The sequence below is a fragment of the Podarcis cretensis genome, assembly GCF_951804945.1.
Source record: "Podarcis cretensis genome assembly, chromosome: 15".
Taxonomy (NCBI): domain Eukaryota; kingdom Metazoa; phylum Chordata; class Lepidosauria; order Squamata; family Lacertidae; genus Podarcis; species Podarcis cretensis.
Genome location: NC_137185.1, coordinates 51,960 through 73,069, shown reverse-complemented (window position 1 = coordinate 73,069; position 21,110 = coordinate 51,960). Strand labels below are relative to the sequence as shown.

The window sequence follows — 21,110 nt, the reverse complement described above, 5'->3', positions numbered from 1 at the left end:
GCTCTGGGAGTCCCTGCTGCCCCCTTGCTCCTGGGGGGTTCCCCTTGGGAACCCCCTACCCCTGGCCACTGGCGCCCCCTTCTGTGAATCTTCCGATTCGCTGGATAGGCTCATGGAATCCCTCGGTCCACTGTCCTCTTCTCCTACGCTCCCCTCGGATTCTTCCCCTTCGCTCTCCATCTCCTCTCTTCCCTGTGCCACTGCTCCTGAGCCCCTGACAGTGTGTTTACACAATAACAGTTTGACAAACAGTTGTGAGCCCTACATTGAAATCCCCGAGGTTTGACTCTTACCTTAAAGCCTTAAACCCTGCTTGGCAGGGGGTTGGACTCGATGGCCCTTGTGGTCTCTTCCAACTCTATGATTCTATGATTCTATGCCTCTTGCAGCAGAGTTTAATAGTTTGAACAGCAATACAGCAGGGATAAAAGGCTGTGAAGCCTATATTAGGAATCCTTTCTGGGCACTTGGGATTTGCTACCCCACCTCTTCCCTTTTTACTAATAATAAGATCAGGCTTTCAAGTAAGCAGAAAAGTTTTACCTACAATAAATCTAGTGTTCTTCAACTCAATATGAATATAAACAAAGGCACACCACATCTTAGATTAAAAATTACAGAAGTTAAGATGAAGATCCTTTATGTGAGCCTGCAGAGTAGCCACACATCCTTCCAGGTTGAGAGCATGGTAAGGAAGAGAAAGAAAAATTTGTAAAAGACAAATAGACCTTTTTACTCATGCCCTTGGAGAGAAGAGGGATCAACACCAATCTGAACCTTGTAGCCTTCTCTAAGATGTAAAGACTGCGGTTCTTAACCCCTTGCTTACTGGCAATCTATTCACAGTTGTATTTGTCTGCATTAAACTTCACACAATAAATACAGTCGAGTGAAGAAGTGTTTTTGATATACCTCTAACTCAACATATTTATAATGCGTAGTCTTCTGTTTCCAGTTGCTTCCAAGCAATGCTATTGGCCTGATAGCATTCCAAGGCCACCACAGAAACAGAGTGAACTAAATGTTCTTAAAAGAACAAGGAATAGAAGGGGATTCCACAGGATTAGTACCAAAATTCTAAGAATTTTGCAAACCCAGTCTGTTCTAATAAATTCCCCTTAAAGAGACAATGTCCCAGGCTTTGCATGGAGGCGAAGAGTGTGAGTGTTACATAAAGTTAAGGGCCCACAGATGTCACTGCCAATGACTTGGATAAATTGGTTTTGGCTTCAAGCTCTCAACCATACAATTCAAATTCTGGCTAAATTATCACATGAAACAATTAACCAAATTCAAATTCTGGTCTTAAGCCCTGTACCTTTGCTTGCATGACCCTTCAAATATGTATTTTTAACAGTTGCCAACCAAAGGGAAGCATGTATCAGTTAAAACTCTCTGGAGCTAAAACTTATTTACCCTTTGCAAATGGTTTAGAAACTATGGCCTCACTTATCACAAAGAGCTTCATTGCCAGGGACAGCTGGATGGGAAGAGTAACACAGGGACACCTTTTAATTGTCAAAATAAATGCTGGACTTTAACATTAGAAGTCCAACATATGTGAGGTTAAATATGCCTTAAGCCACCCTTGCAGTCCACATTCTCCACTAGAACTGTTACATGTGTCTGAAATAACATGCATGTCCAGCTCTCATGTGTATTCACACACAATGAAGAGGCTTTGGGATCTTTTGCTAGTCATAACATGCATCCTTTTATGAATATGTGTTTGCCTTTAACCCTACACCAACAAGAAGTTATTACATAGGGCTTCCGTTTCCAGTAGTGAGCACGGGATGTTGCTCTCCCAGGTTCTCAGAAGCCCCAGGGGTGTGTGTCCTTGGGTGAAGATATTGGGGGTGGGCTAGCATCCCCCTTAATCCTTCTGATGAAATTGGGGAGTGTCATAAACTTGCAGACACCTTATAATATCTGTTTTGGTCTTGGATGGAGTTGGAAAACTTCACTGAGAAAGGAGGGGCAGGGTTCTGTCTTTTGGTGTGACTCCGTTCTCGAGAAGGCCTCCATCAACAACCATGTTTGCTGTGAATCTCCTTTGATTTCAGACAATTGGACTAAAGTGAAGAGGTGCCCCAGCCTACATGATGTTAACCAAAGCTGCTGGAGACTATTTGACTGTTAATTGAAGGTTTCGTAAGATGGTAATTTCTGCTGTGAGGGGTATTGGAAATGGGAGGGTGGATGGTTTCTTCGTATAATTTTCGTCTTAAGGATTTTTTGCAACTAACCTCTGCCGAGCAATGGAATTGTAAGAATTTAAGAAGAGTGGACCTTAAATATAAATTAACTTTGCCAGCTAAAAATTGATGGATCCTGTATGCAAATGAATTATTGGATGGTGTGTGTGAAAATCTGCCTGGCTAAAGGGGAAGGAAAGGGTCATTTAAATACAAATTTTTAAAGGGAATTAATCCTTGTTCTGTACAGGCTCATGGAATAAAAAGATGTAATAGAAACTAGAGTAAAGCTGGATTTAGGGACGATGGACCAAAGCATTTGGCGCGAGAGAGTATGAAGCAGCGTTTAAATCCCAAACTGTTGTAACATTATAAAATTGGATATACCTGGTAAAGAATAAATAATCTGGAATTGTGAAGTATAGAAGATGGCTTGTATGGACCTAACTGAGCATGGGGGAGAGGATTAAGAAAATTTTAAAATATATTTTCATGGCAATAATGTTCACTCCCCCTCCCACCTGGTATTAGGCAAGGAGGGCAAGAACATGGACAGACCAGATGCTGAAGCCTGGGAATATGATGTCACCAGTGACCCTTTTGCTATATAACAGTGAGAATCAGGAGATCCTGTGGATTGCTTGTGTGTGTGAAGATGGAATGGAATGCTGTGGCTGAAGAGGACTTCTTATTTACCATCACCAGTCAGACATGTGTACATGTAAAATGCCAGGAGAAATAAGTTGTATTTGTGGGATATTGATGCATAACCAGTGATTTTTGTAGGCTGACAAAGTGAAGAGTAACTCTATTTGACATTTTGGGAATATGTTATAGTAAAATAAAAGTCTATGCAGGAATTGAAATGTGTACAGTTGTATCTTGTTTCCCGAACGGCTTAGTTGTTGAACAAATCGGCTCCCAAACACTGCAAATCCGGGAGTAAGTGTTCTGGTTTGTGAATGTTTTTCAGAAGCCAAATGTCCAACATTGCTTCCACTTGAGTGCAGGAAGCTCCTGCAGCCAATTGGAAGCCGCGTCTTGGTTTTTGGATGGTTTCGGGAGTCAAACGGCCTCCCAGAACAGATTAAGTTTAAGAACCAATGTACCACTGTACAGCCAATGGAAAATGAAGAAAGGGAAAAGAATAAGTGATAAAATATTTTAAGTATTGAAATGAAATTAGGAAATGTATGCTATATTGAGCAGTGAGTAAGGGAGGAAAGAGAAACATGGATCCTAGGTGGGAAGTCAACTTTTAAATCTGTATTAAATTTGTATTAATTTGATGTTAACTTGATGTTAACTTGTTGAAAACTTTGAAAAGCAATAAAAATTAATTGGACCAAAAATGTTTTTACACAGAGGAAATATAAAGATTTGTTTATTATATGAAATGAAAGTGACAGAATATATATAAATGCTGCTTCAGGCAGCAAAATGACAATTTAAGCAGGCAGCAGATCCTACAAGACATATGCAGCTTGATCTAAAGAGCAGAAAAATCCCAAAAGCCTATGGAAAGGGACAATTTTGCCCGAAAAATCACATTAATATCAAGCCAAGAAATGTAGGGGGTGAGAAAGCCTATAGCTGTCGTTAGGTGAAGCAGATGTGCACTGATTCCTTAGGAGCACTGAGTAAGTTCTTCTCTGTTGCAGCTGGAAGAGCCAACTGACTTTTTGGAATATGGGTTTTTTTATAGCTTTTTGGTCAATGGAGAAGTGAGGGGGGTCTTGAGACCAGCAATTCCCATAGTTCTGTTGTCTTTCTGCCAGAGTTTCCTGACCATTCCTCACCTCTCCCGTCTTGCAAATATTAAGAGCTGCCTTGGCTGCCTGCCTTGCTCACGGCTGCCAGTCTCCTTGTTCCTTCAATACTAAAGATGTGAACGTGCAAATGTGCTACTGGGCTAAACAGGCTGCTCTTCATAGAATTGTAGAGCTAGAAGGGACCTTCAGGATCATGTGGTGGCCTGAGCCAGATGGGAGGGGAGGAGGAGGGCTTCTGAGTTCCGCGCAAAGCTGAGCCAGGGACCTGGGCAGCCCCCAGGTGCTGCGGCTTGTCATGCACTTAGGGTGGACACTGGCCTTTGAGGGCAGGCTCCCCATGGGGCTGCACTGAATTCTTCGTGAAGTGTTAGGGATTAGGGTTTTAGGGGTTAGAGGGTTAGGGTGGGGTGAGGGTGAAGGTGAGGGTTAGGGGTTAAATGTTAGGGGTTGGGTTTAGGATGAGGGTATAGGGCTAGAGGGTTGGGGGTAAGGGTTAGGGTTTAAGTTTAGGGTTAGGGTTGTGGGAGAGTGCCAGCGTCGCTCACTCCTTCAGCTTAGTGATATAAGGAGCATCTATTTCAGCAGTTTGCTCCTTACTCTGGTCCTCAGCAAATCTTCAGCAGCCAGTTTGATGATGACTTTAGCCAGTTTGTAGTCTACACTATGTGCTGACCTGATTACGGTCTGCAGAATTTTATTAATGCACAATCGATGCTTTGGAGAAATCTGCAGAAAAGAAATGAGAAAGGAAACCAAAAGTCTCATGCCAAGTGCCAAAGGTGGTTTGTGGATGCATGCAAAAAGCAGCAAAGCCCAAAACTGGATTCACTCAAGGCACCCTGCAAAAAGAAGAGAAAAGGAGCTTCCGTCTGAACCTACACCTGACTCCTCAAAGAATCCACGCTGGGGAGAAGCCCCAGAAATGCTTGGAGGGAGAGACAGATTCAAGGTGAGCACAAGCCTCCATACCCCTCACTTGGAGGACTGCAAAGCTTTCCTCTCACAGAAAAGGGGTGAATCCTGAACTCCCCCACCCTTGTGGACCATTTTAACAGTTGGCTGGGGCGTCTCACCTGTCACCTGATGGCCAAGCTGAAAAAAACAGATTCCTTTGCAGACAGAGGAAGGTCCTTTGTTGCAGCAGCTTCCATTTAAGCAGGTGCCACAAAGGGGCCTGCTCTGGTCAGTGCTGATCAGCCTGCCTTACCACCACACCCCAACATCAAGACAGAGCAGTCCTCCTTGTGTCCTCCCCATGAGCCATACCTTCTGCTTTCGACAGGGCTGTGGTAATGTAGAAACCACATTCTAACATTGCTTAGATGAAAAGGCTGTCCAAAGTCGCAGACAATTGCCACAAATGATGTGTAATCATTGGTGGTCACAAGTGGACTGGATCCAGGAGACCCCTCGGTTCCCTCCCGCTGCCCTTTTGCAGCTAAGCCTTGTTGCCATTGCTATTTAACATCAAGCCAAAGCTGTTGGGAGCAGCCATGAGACATTTGAGAGCATCTCACTGTCACAGCCTATTAAACATTGAGAGCGTTAAGCCTTCACCTGCCTCCATGACACCTTAGGCAGATCACCTCACCTCAGGAGAGGGTTCCCAAGGACAGGAGTCAGAAGGACAAAACGTTTTCCTTTAGGAAACTGCTCTCTCTCTCTCTGTGTGTGTGTGTGTGTAGAACTCACATGGACAGATGAGCCCCAGAGATACCCTGGGATCAGGACCTGTACCATTTAAATATGAATAGTTATGCTGCAAGGTGTCCCAGTGGCCTAGTGATGGAATACTAATCAGTTCAAAGGAGCAAGAAAATAAGAGCAGCTCAGTTTGCAGAAGGCGGCTGGGACTCCCCTCTGAGCCCCAGGTCTCCAACAAAGGAACAACAGGGGAAGTGTCAGTATCAAATGTGGCATTTCACTGATAAATGTATCTATGTACTGGCTCAATGGGAAAACTTTAGAAATTCATAAGAAATCACTTGTATCAATCCCATCAATTCCAAGGGCATTTAGGACCCAGGGAAGGCATAAGGGGAGGGGTGAGTGAGAGTCATGACTGGTGATATTACCTGTCAGACAGGTAACCATCTCAATCACAATGCCTACCCACCCAATAGTGAGATGACGGACAAGACAAAGGTGTTTATTTTACTTAACTCAGGGATGAAGCAAGTGTCAATGCTTTCCTTTGTACTGTGATGGAGTATATACTCCCTTCACTCACAGGGAAGGGAGAAGGGGTGAGTACCTTTTGCAGCCAATGTGGTTTCTGGCAAATACTGACCAGCCAGGTTGCTGTTTCCTCATCAAAGGAAATTTACTCGGGAGTAAGTTTACGCAATGAAGCACAGAAATGAGAAAAAGCTTGAAGAGACAAACAAAGGGGGGGGGGAGTTTTCCAAGAAAAGGGGCTAAGAAATCCTACCGGCAGAGCAGATAGACCGGGCCGCCCCTCCCCCCCTTTTGCCTTTGGCTCGTTTTCCTTTGGTTCTCCTCCTGTCCTCCTCCTGCCTTCCGGGACCCACCTCGTGGGTGAGTGTGGGTTCCCTTCCATCAGGTAGACCGGGCCCCGAGCGGGGTATCTGGTTACTATGCCACCCGGTCCACCTGGTGGAAGGAAAGGAGCGACCACCGTGCCTATCTCTTTGTCAGCTGCCTGGGGGCGCCTCTGCGCTCCTAAGCAAAGGGGCTCAGCGGTTGCCCTGGTCTATCCGCTCGGCGATGCCGCAGAAGATCCGCGGTGGAAGGGGCTTCCCGGTCTACCCTGAGGAAGGGAACGGCCTCCCAGTTTAGCAGCTGGCTGGATGGCGGCGCCCCAGCGCTCCCAAGCAAAGGCATCGACAGCTGCCCTAGTCTACCCGGTTGGTGGCACACGGTCCCGGTCTACCCGGAGGAAGGGAACGGCTACCCCAGTCTAGCAGCGGCCCAGAAGGCCCTTCACATGCTTCTGACTGAGAGCATCGGCGGCCGCCCGGTGTACCCGCTGGAAGCCCCCCCCCCCCCCGACGGCCACCTTGTCTACCTGCTCGCCGGCCGGCTGGAAAGGATCCGTTGCGCGAGTTGGCCCAGTCTACCCACAGGAAGGGAGGCCGAGCCCGCCCACCTCGCTCGCTCTGCAATGCCACCCATTCCGCTCCCGTTCTCCGTGGCCAGGCGGAGAAACTTGAGAAAGGGGGACCGGCGATCTACCCATAGACGGGGGCAGAACGGGAGCTTCCATTACCTTCAGTTCCTTCGCCAGGAAGTTCCCAGCTAAAGACTGCTCGCTGGCCAGCTTAAAGGCAATTTATGAAGATGTTCTCTACACAGGCTCTGTATTCTCCATCTCAGCCATTGCACACAGAGACCTCTTTGTTTGGGGAACAAATCACAATTGGAGAGAGACCTGTTGGAATGTAATGTAAACTTCTTGTCTAAAATGTATAAAATATTATTGGAATGGGAGACAAAGGATGAGCAAGTAGAATCTTTAATGATACACTGGGCGATAGATATTGGTCATAATATAGTTATGGAATTTTTCCAATTTTTCTCACAGGCCCATATAAGTTCAGTACAAACAGTTGGGCCTTTTTGAGCATTTAAGGTCCCCAACCCTAATCTGTGGGCTGCCATCCGATTGGATTTTATTCTGATCCTTATCTGATTTGAGGATGTATTTTAATTGATTGTCTGATTTTATGTGAATGTATTATGCACTTGATGTTAGCCGCTCTGAGCCCGGCTTTGGCTGGGGAGGGTGGAATATAAATAAACTTCTTATTATTATTATTATTATTATTATTATTATTATTATTATTGGAATATTGTGGAATTTGAATATAAAATTTATAGCATGTTATGGTCTAAGAGAAAAGTATATGAAAATGATGTATCGGTATCTAACACCAAGTAAATTGGCAAAAAATGTATACCTGTAAATCATATTCAAACAAATGTTGGAAATGTAAAGAGAAATAAGGTTCTTTTTATCATATATGGTGGTCTTATAGTAAGGTTAAAGTTTACTGGGAAATGATATATAATGAATTGGAAAATAACTTTTATTTAGAAAACCAGAAGCTTTTCTTTTGGGAATTATAGGAACTGAATTCCCTAAATAGAAATGTATTTATGTATGCTACTACAGCAGCAAAAATGTTACTTGCCCCAAAATGGAAAGAAGCAGAAGTCCAGTAAAGGAAGAATGGATACAAAAACTTATGGAATTTGCAGAAATTGCAAAACTTACCAGAAGAATAAGAAATCATGAAAACAAACTCTTTATAAAAGAATGGTAATGGTTTATTGAATATTTACAGATAAATTGTAAACAGATTAAAACATTAGCAGGATTATTGTAATAACCTGCAGTTGTATAAAAGAGTATATATTTACAGTAGATAATTAAAAGAGTAAATTAAATGAATTTGGATATGCAGAATATATGGAAAAAATTTTTAAAGAACTGCAGGAAGAGGGGGAAGGAAGTAAAATTTTGGAATGTTATATGGAATGTAAAATTAATGAAATGTATAGATTTGAAAAGTATAAATAAAATCTAAAGAAAGTGTCAGGGAACTGCCATCAGGGCCGGAGGGAGAGAGTGGGCTCCAGAGGGATTCCAGAGAGCGTCCCGGGATGGGGAGAGGCAGCCCATCTTCTGGGGAAGGGAATCAGCGTAGCACCAGTGGAGAAGGGGGGCAGATGGGGGAATCGGCGAGGCGGTCCCATGACTCCTCACCGGGGACCAGCGGGGAGAGTAAGGGTCCTCCGCTGCCTACACCCTCCTTGCGCAGAAGGCTTCCGCACAGGGAGAGTAGGCAGAGACTAGGCGTCAAAGAGCTTCTTTGCTGGAAGAAGTTCAAGAAACGCCCACTGACGGATTCTGCCAGCGATTGAGACAGCCACGGGTGAGTGGCTGTCCAGACAGAGAAGGTTCACTCAGGCAACCCAGCCAGGTGTGCCGCCGGTTTACGCACGAGCAACCCCTAGAACCATTACAGAAAGAAAGAAACCTGGCAGGCTGATTTGCTGTAAATCCATAAAAGACAAAGGGACCCCTGACCGTTAAGTCCAGTTGCGGACCTCTCTGGGGTTGTGGCGCTCATCTCACTTTACTGGCCGAGGGAGCCGGCATTTGTCCACAGACAGCTTCTGGGTCATGTGGCCAGCATGACTAAGCCACTTCTGGTGAACCAGAGCAGCGCACAGAACACCATTTACTTCCCCGCTGGAGCGGTACCTATTTATCTATTTGCATTTTGATGTGCTTTCGAACTGCTAGGCTGGCAGGAGCAGGGACCGAGCAATGGGAGCTCACCCCATCGCAGGGATTCGAACTGCCAGACTTCTGATCAGCAAGCCCTAGGCTCCGTGGTTTAGATCACAGCACCACCTGGGTCACCACTCTGGAGTTTGTGACTTCCTTTTGCGGTACCCCTGCATCCAATCACTCCCACAAGCACTCCTTTGGGTCTGCGGTTCAGAACACCATAGCAGGGTTTTCTTCTCTTCTTCACCTGAGCTGGTGGAGAAAGTAATAATTTCATAACCTATGGCAGTGATGGCAAACCTTTTAGAGACCAAGTGCCCAAACTGCAACCCAAAACCCACTTATTTATTGCAAAGTGCCAATACAGCAATTTAACCTGAATACTGAGGTTTTAGTTTAGAAAAAAATAACTCATACATTAACATCTTTTGTCTTAAAAGAAAAACACAACAGAGCTTTCAACGATACAAACAAATTTTTTTTAAAAAGGTAAAATTTTGCATTTGGCACGCTTTTGATCAGTTAATGTGATTTTTGTTGTTGTACGCATGCTGATAATTCGTCTAACCTTGCTGAACTCAAGGCGGCTTACTCCCGAGTAGGAACAACAAACTGGCAGGAGGTCCTGGCACATCAAAAGTCAAGGCCTGCTGAGCTGCTCGCCAGGGTTACCATGGCTCTAAATGTGAGAGGAGACGGAGTTGTTGGATACTAAAGGTAAAAATTTATCTAAAATGTATAAGCTATTGTTGGAGTGGCATACAAAAGATGAACAAGTTAAATCTGTGATGATAGATTGGGCAAGAGATGTAGGATATAATATAATGTTTGAGGATTGGGAAAGATTGTGGAAGAAAGTGGTCAAGATCACCAGATGTACTGTGGTAAAGGAAAATATAATGAAAATGATGTACAGATGGTATTTGACTCCTGTAAAATTAGCAAAGATATATCATAACTGTGATAATCTATGCTGGAAATGTAAAGAAAAGGAAGGAACCTTTTATCATATGTGGTGGACGTGTCCCAAGGTGAAAGACTTCTGGGAAAAGATTTATAATGAATTGAAAAAAATCTTGAAATATACATTTATAAAGAAACCAGAGGCCTTTCTTCTTGGAATACAGTAACAGGTTTGGAATTGCCCAAGAAAGATGTTAAATTATTTTTGTATGCCACAACTGCTGCTCGTATTTTATTAGCTAAAAAGTGGAAAACCCAAGAATTACCAATGATAGAAGAATGGCAGATGAAGATGATGGATTTTTTGGAGCTAGCCGACTTAGTCCGCGACCAGAAGGAGGAGGCGTATCAGGAAGAGTGGATTAAATTTAATCATTACGTAGTTAAATATGTTAAGTTAAATTAACTGAAAACAGCTTGCAGATACTTAATTGGCTTAGGATTTTATTTATGTTAAGTGATGAATTAATATGTTTAGTTTCATAATGTGAAGATCTAAGGATGCTAATGTTTAGGTTAAATTTTATAAGAACTGTGATTTGGAAAGGACATGCAATGAAATTCAACCAAGGGGAAGCGAGGAAGTCACTTAATGTTAATAAATGTAATTTTTAATAAGGCTATGATTTATGTTTCTTTGTCTTGTGTGTTTGTTTGTTTATAATGTTGTGAAAACCAATAAAGATTTTTTGGAAAAAAAACCTAAATGTGAGAGCAGAGCAGGAAGGCGGGTTTGGCACAACCGAGCATGAGGGCGGGGAGGGAGCGCCACCACAGAGGTGGTTGTCAGGTTTGGTTGCAGAGGCAGATGGGCTTGGTCAGAGTGACTTGAGTAGCGGTGGCGCAGGCTTTGAAGGGAGCAGTAGTTTCCCAGCACGTGCTCTCCTCTCCTTCTCTCCCCAGCGTGGCCCTGAGGGTGAAAATGGAGACCTAGCAGCACTGGGACCATGCTGGAAGCGGCCAGGAGCCTCCTGCGCTCGTTTAGAAGCGCCAGGCAGCAGGCAGGCAGGGTGGCCGTCCACTGCCTGCCTTCCAGGTAGACCGGGCAGGAACCTGTAGCATGGTTTGGGAGCGCCAAGAAGGCGGCAGGCGGGCAGGCAGGCAGGCAGGCAGGCAGGCTGGGGTAAGCGTGGGCTCAGTAGACCGGCCAGCGGTTCCACTCCGTACAGCAGGTAGTCTGGCAGAGCCGCGTTTTCCGGTGGGTTGACCGGGAAGCCTATCGTTCTCTGAGGAAAACCGGCAAGACCCAGGCTCCGCACCCTCCGCCGGCGAGTAGACCGTGCAGCGGCTCCAGTCCCGCCTCCGAGTGGACCGGCACCTCCTGGGCCCAAGGAGGGTGGACCGGGAAGCTGTTTGTCCTCCAAGGGCGACCTGGAAGCCCCACACCCTCCGGCGAGCAGGCAGGCAGGCCGTTCCCTTCCTGACCTTGCAGGTAGACCGGGTAGGCGCCCCTCCCTTGGTTTAGCAACGCCGGGCGGCAGGCAGGCAGGAAGGCAGGCAGGGTGGCCGTCTGTTGCCCGCCTTCCAGGTAGACCGGGCAGGAGCCTGTTCCGTTTAGGAGCGCTGGGCAGGCGGGAGGTAGGCCGGCCGGTGTGAGCGTGGATGCGTGGAGCCCATCGGGCTTGACACCGAGTATACCGGCCAGCGGTTCCACGCCGTACGCCAGGTAGTCCGGCAGAGCCGCGCTTTCCGGCGGGTAGACCGGGAAGCCCCACGATCTCTGAGGAAGACCGGCAAGACCCAGCCTCCCCCCCCCAGCGAGTAGACCCGTCGGACAGCGGCTCCAGACACACCAACGAGTGAACCGGCGCCTCGCGGGCGCAAGGATGGTAGACCGGGAAATCGTTTGTCCTCCAAGGGAGACTTGGAAGCACCAGACCTTCTGGCGAACAGGCGGGCAGACAGGCTGGCCGTCCAGGTAGACCGCGCAGGAGCCTGTTCCTTGGTTTAGGAGCGCCAGGCAGGCGGCAGGCGGCAGGAAGACAGGCAGGCAGGGTCGCCGTCCCCTGCCTGCCTTCCAGGTAGACCGGGCAGTAGCCTGTCCCTTCGTTTAGGAGCGCCAGGAAGGCGGCAGGCAGGCAGGCAGGCAGGCAGGCCGGCCGTGGTGTGCTTGGACGCGAGGTGCCCAACGGGCCTGGAACCGAGTAGACTGGTCAGCGGTACCGCGCCGTGCTCCAGGTAGTCCGGCAGAGCCGCGCTTTCCGGTGGGTAGACCGGGAAGCCCCACGATCTCTGAGGAAGACCGGCAAGACCCAGCCTTCCCGGTCGGTAGACTGGAGGGGAGCCGTTGGCGGGAGACTGGGCAACGCCGCCAGCCCCTCCGGCCGGTAGACCGGGCTTCCCGAGGTCGGCGCCCAGTAGACCGGCCAGCGGTTAGGCTCCGTACTCCAGGTAGCCCGGCAGAGCCGCGCTTTCTCGTTGGTAGACCGGAAAGCCTACCGTTCTCTGAGGAAGACCGGCAAGACCAGCTTTCTGGTACGAGCGACCGGAGGGAACCGAGGGCTGGGAGACCGGGCAACGCCGCCAGCCCCTCCGCAAAGTAGACCGGGCTCTCCGAGGTTCGGCGCCCAGTAGACCGGCCAGCGGTTCCACTCCGTCCGCCAGGTAGTCCGGCAGAGCCGCGCTTTCCGGTGGGTGCACCGGGAAGCCCCGTGACCTATGAGGAAGACAGGCAAGGCCAAGCCTTCCCGGCCGGTAGACCGGAGGGGAGTCGAGGGCCGGTGGACCGGGCAACACCGCAGCCCCTCCGCCGGGTAGACCGAGCTTCCCGAGGTAGTCCGGCAGAGCCGCGCTTTCCTGGATGTAGACTGGCAAGACAGCCTCCCCCACCTCCGCCGGCGAGTAGACCGGGCAGCCCCCCCGCCTAGTGGACCAGCGCATCCCATCCCCAAGGACGGTAGACCGTGAAGCCCTTTCCCGTCCCCAAGGAGGGTAGACCGTGAAGCCCTTTCTCCTCCGAGGTGGACCGGGAAGCCCCAGACCCTGTGGAGAGCAGGCAGGCAGGCAAGGCGGCAAGCCGTTTGCTGCCTGCCTTCCAGGTAGACCGGACAGAGCCTGTACCTTCGTTTAGGAACACCAGGCGGCAGGCAGGCAGGCAGGCACACACAAACTAGCCAGTGTGGTGTAGTGGTTAAGAGCGATCGACTCCTAATCTGCTGAACCGGCTTCGTGTCTGCAGCTGCTGGGTGACCCTGGGCTACTCACACTTCTCTGAAGTCTCTCAGCTCCACTCACCTCACAGAGGGTTTCTTGTGGGGGAGGAAGGGAAAGGAGAATGGTAGCTGCTTTGAGGCTCCTTCCGGTAGTGATAAAGCGGGATATTAAATCCAAAATCTTCTTCTTCTCTCTGCCCATGGTACTCTGCTCACTGTCCCACCTCCCATACAAGGACGTGCCTGTTGTATAGGAGAAGAAAGGTGCGTGTGTGCTTAAAGGGAGGGAGACGCCTGCAAAGATGGAAAGAGAGGAGAGAGAGCACCTGTCTGGGCAAAGGGGCAGATCACTTTAAGCCCCCCCCACCCATTTTCAAGTAGGCTGCATTCACTTTTCCCAACAGGAGTTGTGATTCTGGTCCAAGAATAAAAAGCTTAAACCTATTTTTTGATGTTAAGATAATGCTATTCAGAAGAGGTAACAGAAAATGTTTCATGCTGGTTCTGAGTGCCCTCCTAAATAGTGCTGTTCTCAGGTGGCATTTTGGTTCTGGGTTCTCCACCCCTTAAAGATTACACATGGGGTGGGGTCATCATCGGGTAGAGGCTTATTCAAACTCATCTTTGTGCTGTAATCACTGGGTCAAGATATGTGCATTGCCCCCAACCCTATTGTTTAGACGTTTATTTAGGGCGTGTGGGACCTTCTGCATGCCAAGTATGGGCCCTCCCTGACAAAGATCACACCCGGAATAACAATGTGATCCAATACTAAAAAAAGTCAGAATAAAAACGTAACTTAAAAAGAAACAACATACCAAGTAAAGCAATATTCAATAATACTGGATACTCAACAATCCATTAGAATCGTAAAATTAGATAGGGAGGAGGAGGTGAAGGGGCTCCGACAGAGTCACAGAGTCCACTCGCCACAGTCCTTAAAGAGTCCCCCTAAGCGCTGCCATAAGGCAGCCTGCAAACTGCACGTTGCCGGCCGGCTGGCTGGCTGGCTGGCTGGCGAGCAGGCCGTTGGTTCGGTCGGGCGTACGTTTGTTCGAGAGGGCCGGCTCCGGGTCGGCTCTCCCGTCGGCGTGCGGCCGCCGTTCTTTCGTGTCCCGCCGCCTTGCCTCCGTCGCCGTGGCGGTACCCTCCCTCCCTCCCTCCCTGCCAGGCAGGCAGGCAGGGAGGGAGGGCGGGAGGGAGGGTGGGCGTCCCTTGCTTTCTTGCTTCCTTGCCTGCCTGCCTGCCTCCCTCCCTCCCAGGTAGACCGGGTAAGAACCTGGCCCTTTGTTTAGAAGCGCTGGGGAGCAGGCAGGCAGTCCTGAAGGAAGGCAGGAGGGCTGTGCCCGCCCTGCCTGCCTGCCTGCCTGCCTGCTCTCCCCCCGGTAGGCCGGCTAGGCACCCCTCCCTCGCTTTAGAAGCGCCCCCGTGTGGCCGCCGCAGGGCATGGCGGCCATTCCTTGCCTGCCTTCTCCCAGGTAGACCGGGTAGGCGCCGGTTCCTTGCTTCAGGAGCGCCCTCGTGTGGCCAGAATGGTAAGGGCAGGGCAGCCGTTTTCTTCTTCTTCGTCGTCGTCGTATCCCTCTTGTTGTCATGATCGTTAGGGCGGGCGGGCGAAAAGGGGGATGCGTGTGTGTGTGTCTGCCTGCCCGCCTCCCACTCTTTCTCTCTCTCCGTGATCTATTTTGGATCTGTCTCCCCCACACGCCAGCGCATGGGGTGGGGGTGGAAGTGGTTTCTTGGGTGTGCGTCTGTGCGCGTTGGAGGGATATTTTGTGCCCATCTCTCTGTCCCTGTCTCCCCCGCACACAAGGACTTCCTGTGTTTGAGTGTATGTGTTTGAGTGCCAGAGAAATTTTGTGCCCTTCTGTCTCCCTCCCCCGCAAACGCGTCTGTGTATGTGTGAGACAGATTTTGTTTTTGCGTACCTGCCTGCCTCTCTCTCTCTCTCTCTCTCCCTCCCTCCCCCCGCAAACAATCAAGTGTGTGTGAGAGCGCACGAGCGCTTTTGTGCTTGTCTTTCTGTATCCCTGTGTCTCTGCATGCTCCCCCCCCCCGCAAGGGAACGCAAGCACGCCAAGACTTTTCCCCCTTGCCATCCCTGCAAGGACGGACGCATGCACGCCCTCACCCGTCCCCTCCATCACCTGCCTGCTGCTCTGCCGCCAAGCCGCGGTCTACAAAGTCACCGACTTCTACGGCAGCTGTAGCCACGAACCCCACCCTTGACGATGTCGTCGAGGTCCAACGACTGGGTAGACCTGGAGGCGCCAACGGCGGCGCGAGCCGGTAGACCGGGAAGCCTTCCGCCCCCTCTAGTAGACCGGCAAGCCCCCCAGCCAGGTAGACCGGAGGGGAGCCGAGGGCAGGGAGACCGGGCAACGCCGCCAGTCCTCCGGCGGATAGACCGGGGGTTCGGCGCCTAGTAGACCGGCCATCGTTTCCACTCCGTCCGCCAGGTAGTCCGGCAGAGCCGCGCTTTCCGGCGGGTAGACCGGGAAGCCCCACGATCTCCGAGGAAGACCGGCAAGACCAAGCCTCCCCCCCACCGAGTAGACCCGTCGGACAGCGGCACCAGGCACACCAACGAGTGGACCGGCGCCTCGCGGGCTCAAGGATGGTAGACCGGGAAACCGTTTGTCCTCCAAGGGAGACTTGGAAGCACCAGACCTTCTGGCGAACAGGCGGGCAGACAGACAGGCAGGCAGGCTGGCCGTCCGCTGCCTGCCGTCCAGGTAGACCGGGCAGTAGCCTGTCCCTTGGTTTAGGAGCGCCAGGAAGGCGGCAGGCAGGCAGGCAGGCAGGCAGGCAGGCCGTGGTGTGCGTGGACGCGAGGTGCCCAACGCGCCTGGAACCGAGTAGACTGGCCTGCGGTTGCACGCCATTCCCCAGGTAGTCCGGCAGAGGCGCGCTTTCCGGTGGGTAGACCGGGAAGCCCCACGATCTCGGAGGAAGACCGGCAAGCCCCAGCCTTCCCGGCCGGTAGACTGGAGGGGAGCCGTTGGCGGGAGACTGGGCAACGCCGCCAGCCTTTCCGGCGGGTAGACCGGGCTTCTCGAGGTCGGCGCCCAGTAGACCGGCCAGCGGTTAGGCTCCGTACGCCAGGTAGCCTGGCAGAGCCGCGCTTTCTCGTTGGTAGACCGGAAAGCCTACCGTTCTCTGAGGAAGACCGGCAAGACCAGCTTTCTGGGACGATCGACCGGAGGGAACCGAGGGCTGGGAGACCGGGCAACGCTGCCAGCCCCTCCGCAGAGTAGACCTCCTTAGAGGGAGGGAGACGCCTGCAAAGATGGAAAGAGAGGAGAGAGCGCACCTGTCTGGGCAAAGGGGCAGATCACTTTAAGCCCCCCCCCCCCATTTTCAAGTAGGCTGCATTCACTTTTCCCAACAGGAGTTGTGATTCTGGTCCAAGAATAAAAAGCTTAAACCTATTTTTTGATGTTAAGATAATGCTATTCAGAAGAGGTAACAGAAAATGTTTCATGCTGGTTCTGAGCGCCCTCCTAAATAGCGCTGTTCTCAGGTGGCATTTTCGTTCTGGGCTCTCCACCCCTTAAAGATTACACATGGGGTGGGGTCATCATCGGGTAGAGGCTTATTCAAACTCATCTTTGTGCTGTAAGAGCATGCACTGGGTCAAGATATGTGCATTGCCCCCAACCCTATTGTTTAGACGTTTATTTAGGGCGTGTGTGTACATCTCTGATTTTTTAAAAATAAGACACCATTTGAACAGCAAAGAATGACCAGCAACATTTTTTGGCGGGTGGCCCCCTCAAATATTTTACTGGGGGGCGCAAATATTTTACCGGCCCCAGGAATTGGCTCCTACTCTGCAGAGCGTCCCTCCCAGCACTATGATGAAAGTGTCCCTGAGCACGTGCAGAGTAAATTTCCATTCCATAAATGAAAGGAGACGCCACTCTGGAGATTTGCTAATTTTATTTAATCAATTACGTGTATACCCCGGTTGATTGCAGAAAACCTCAAAGCTCTTTGCAAAAAGAATAAAGCAGTAAGATTATTAGTAAAAATCATTTTTTAAAAACTAAAAGCCAGCGACGAACAAAATCTGCTGAGAACATTATGGGGCCCCAGGGAGCCCTTGGCTTCTAATAAGGTCTTTATTTCTCATGGCTCCTCTGAAAGTGGGAACAGATGGGATCCTGGAATGGGGGGGGGATACATGCGCCCACCACCAACTCCGGGGAATAAAGGGGCGCATTAGACCGACCGGCAGCATCCCTTCGAGCAGGCCCAGACAGAGAGAGGGCCATATGGGCCACTTGGCCGGGGCCTCCAATTCCAAAGGGGGCCTCGGTCAGCATATTGATCTATATTTTCCATTTTGTCTTTATATGCAGATACGGTTCAAGCCTTGAAATAAAATTATTTGTCAGCATAACTTTTGTGGAAATTATTTCTATACTTACTTATTTTTAAGACTTCAGTTATCCCCAGGGTAAAAAAAAGGGGGGGATACATTATCTACTTGGCCCGGGCCTCTGCCTGGCTCTGCAAGGCCCTGGGGCGAATTATGATCTGAAATCCTTCCAGTAAATACACAGAAGACAGGGAGAGAGGGAGGGATATAAGGTGGTTCACTAGGTGTGTGCCCAGTGTTAACCTCTTCCTTCCAGCCTTAACATCACCATCAGCCTTCGAGGTTAGAGCATCAGGATTGCACCAGTCAGTCGGATCACTGGGGCAGTTGCCCGTTGCTCGCCACCGACTGCAACGAGGGCTATTCAGTAGAGTCTGATAACATTTGCACAGCCTTCCCCACGTACCACTCCGTACATAGCAACAGGCACATTAGCTGGGGGTGGAGAGAAGATTGGGGAACTGCCTTTTGCCAGCAGCAACAGAGACCTCTGCTTGGCCGCTGAGAAACAACAAATGCAGCATGAAACTAAAGCAATTCTTCGAGTCTCTGGATCGTGCGGGAAACACTTATTGCATGAATGAAAAACGTGTTTGGGCTCCTTTAATATCTTTCGAAAGCTGATTTTTTGTGCCTCCCCCCCCCCCATATCTTAATTTCGATGGAGCCTCAGCTTCAGGATCTGTCCTTCCTGTGAGCCCTCAGGGCTGATTTCCTTAAGAATGGAGAGGTTTGATCTTCTTGCAGTCCATGGGACTCTCAAGAGTCTCCTCCAGTACCATAATTCAAAAGCATCAATTCTTCAGCCATCAGCCTTCTTTATGGTCCAGCTCTCAATTCCATACATCACTACTGGGAAAACCATAGCTTGAACTATACGGACCTTTGTTGGCAAGGTGATGTCTAGGAAGCTGTATTGTCTACACTGGCTGGCAGCAACCCCCCAGGATTCCAGACCAGGCATGTTCCCAGCTCTACCTGGAGATGTTGCCAGACACAACCTGGGACCTTCTGCATGCCAAGTATGGGCCCTCCCTGACAAAGATCACACCCCGAATAACAATGTGATCCAATACTAAAAAAAGTCAGAATAAAAACATAACTTTAAAATAAACAACATACCAAGTAAAGCAATATTCAATAATACTGGATACTCAACAATCCATTAGAATCGTAAAATTAGATAGGAAGGAGGAGGTGAAGGGGCTCCGACAGAGTCACAGAGTCCACTCGCCACAGTCCTTAAAGAGTCCCCCTAAGCGCTGCCATAAGGCAGCCTGCAAACTGCACGTTGTAATCGCAAGGAGAAGAGGCGAAACACAGCCCCCAGCACTTTGACCAGAAAGGGACTTATATTCTGTCTTCTTTCTTACTTTCCTTCTCTCTTATTTTCACCCCAAATCAGTCCTATAGAAGTCTGCAATTGGGGAGAGTATATCGCTGTTTTCTTCTTCTCTCCACCACCAAGAGGAAGGAGGAGGTGAAGGGGCTCCGACAGAGTCAAAGAGTCCACTCGCCACGCTCCTCAAAATCGCCCCAAAGCCTCCAAAAAGTTTTTCCAAGCGCTCCAAACACTATAATTTTCTTTGATTACAATCCCTTATATCACATAGCACAACCTCCTCCTGAATATAGCAAAGAAGGGGGTAGTAGTCTTACTATCGTACTTTATAGATCCACCTTCCGTCTTTATAATCCACTTTCCCGTCGCTGGCTCAAAAACGGCTCAACCAGATTCTTTTGGGATTTAGTGGGAAAGGAGGTTAAAAAGAAGGATAATGTTATGTACTGGGTTGAATAGGATCCAAACTGCAGCAGTCTGATTGGCCCTAGAACAATAGGATCCAAAAGGCAGCAGCCTGATTGGTCCTAGAACAATAGGATTCAGAATGCAGCAGTCTGATTGGTCCTAGAACAATGCAGCAGTATGATTGGTTGGCAGGAACTACCCAATCATGCTCCAGATAGAAGTGAATCCACAACCTGATTGGCTTACAGTAGAATTCCGGAATTAGCCAATCATGTTCAGCCCATTGTGTAAATAATGTATATAAAGCAGATACCTTGAGGGGACTTTCATTCATTCCTCCTCACCACTATGAGCTGAATAAAGAGCATGAAATCACCTTGCGACTCTGAGTATATTTCACTGGCGACGAGGATGGGATCCCGCTGAGCTGACTGCCACACACAGCACCGCAGCACCGCCACCTGCCGCACCGCTGCCTCGCACCGTGTATCCAGGCTTCAGCTCCGGGACACAAGGAACTCAGAATGGCAACCGACAGCAGCTTCTCACCGTTCAACCCAGCATCCGGAGACTGGGAAGCGTACGCCTCCCGTTTCACCTTCCTCCTAGAAGCCAAAGGGGTCACCGATGAAGAAGACGCCAAGAAGAGGGCAATATTCTTCAGCGTTTGCGGAGAGGAGACATTTGAAATTGCCCGGGCTCTCCTTGCGCCTGAAGACGTTGCTACTGTTCCATACAAAACAATAATGGAACAGCTGAAGGGGCACTTTTCGCCACAGCCCTCAGTGGTGGCTCGTCGAAATGCCTTCTATGCAAAGCGGCAAGCCCCTGGGGAAACCATAACTGGGTTTGTGACCTCTCTCCGCCAAGCCGCCCGGTTCTGCAACTTCTCAGAGCTGGAGAACATGCTTCGTGACCGCCTCGTCGGTGGCCTGAGGGATGAGAAGCTGCAACGACGCCTCTACGCTAAGAAGGACCTAACGTTCCAGGTCGCTCTGGAGGAGGCCCTGGCAACGGAAGCTGCCGAGAGGTCGACGCAAGAGGCACGGCCGAGCCAGCCATCCCAACCGAGGGTCCACCATGAAGACCTCACCGACGACTCAGGATCCAACAGGGAGGAGGTGCACCGAGTACAGCAGCGCACTCAAGCAGCCCACATACCACAGCTGCCTCGACGAGAAGGAGGGAACTGCGCAAGTTGCGGAGAAAGTCACGAGAGGAGGACCTGCCGTTTCCGCAACGCAGAGTGCAGGCAGTGCAGAAAATCGGGACACATCGCCCGGGTGTGTCGGGCTCGGCCCACCCGACGCCAGGCATCAGATGACCAATCCAAGAGCCCCAGGTCCCAGGGCCCAACGCACCAAGGCAACTCGACGGAGCTCACGGACTTCCAGGTATACCAGTTGCCCCACCCCAACGTAGAGAAAATTTATGTTGACGTACAGATAGAGGGGGCCCCATGCCGCATGGAGCTTGACACGGGTTCAACTCTATCCATAATCTCGGCAAGGACCTTAAGGAAACTGTGTCCTACTGGGGGTCCCAAACTCAGGCCGGCCCCATTCACCCTCCGGGACTTCCAGAAACGTAAGGTCCCCACAATGGGGGTGGGGACCTTCAGGGTGCAATAC

At 50.0% G+C, this 21,110-nt stretch overlaps 1 long non-coding RNA gene across 1 annotated transcript; it reads right to left on the bottom strand.

Annotated features, from left to right (window-relative positions):
* Positions 1 to 220: 220 nt before the first annotated feature.
* Positions 221 to 7,464, bottom strand: LOC307204438. The gene is made up of 3 exons (XR_013833693.1): positions 7,200 to 7,464; positions 381 to 4,696; positions 221 to 301 (listed from the first exon to the last, which is right to left on the bottom strand). It is a non-coding gene; the product is annotated as an uncharacterized lncRNA (long non-coding RNA).
* Positions 7,465 to 21,110: the final 13,646 nt, after the last annotated feature.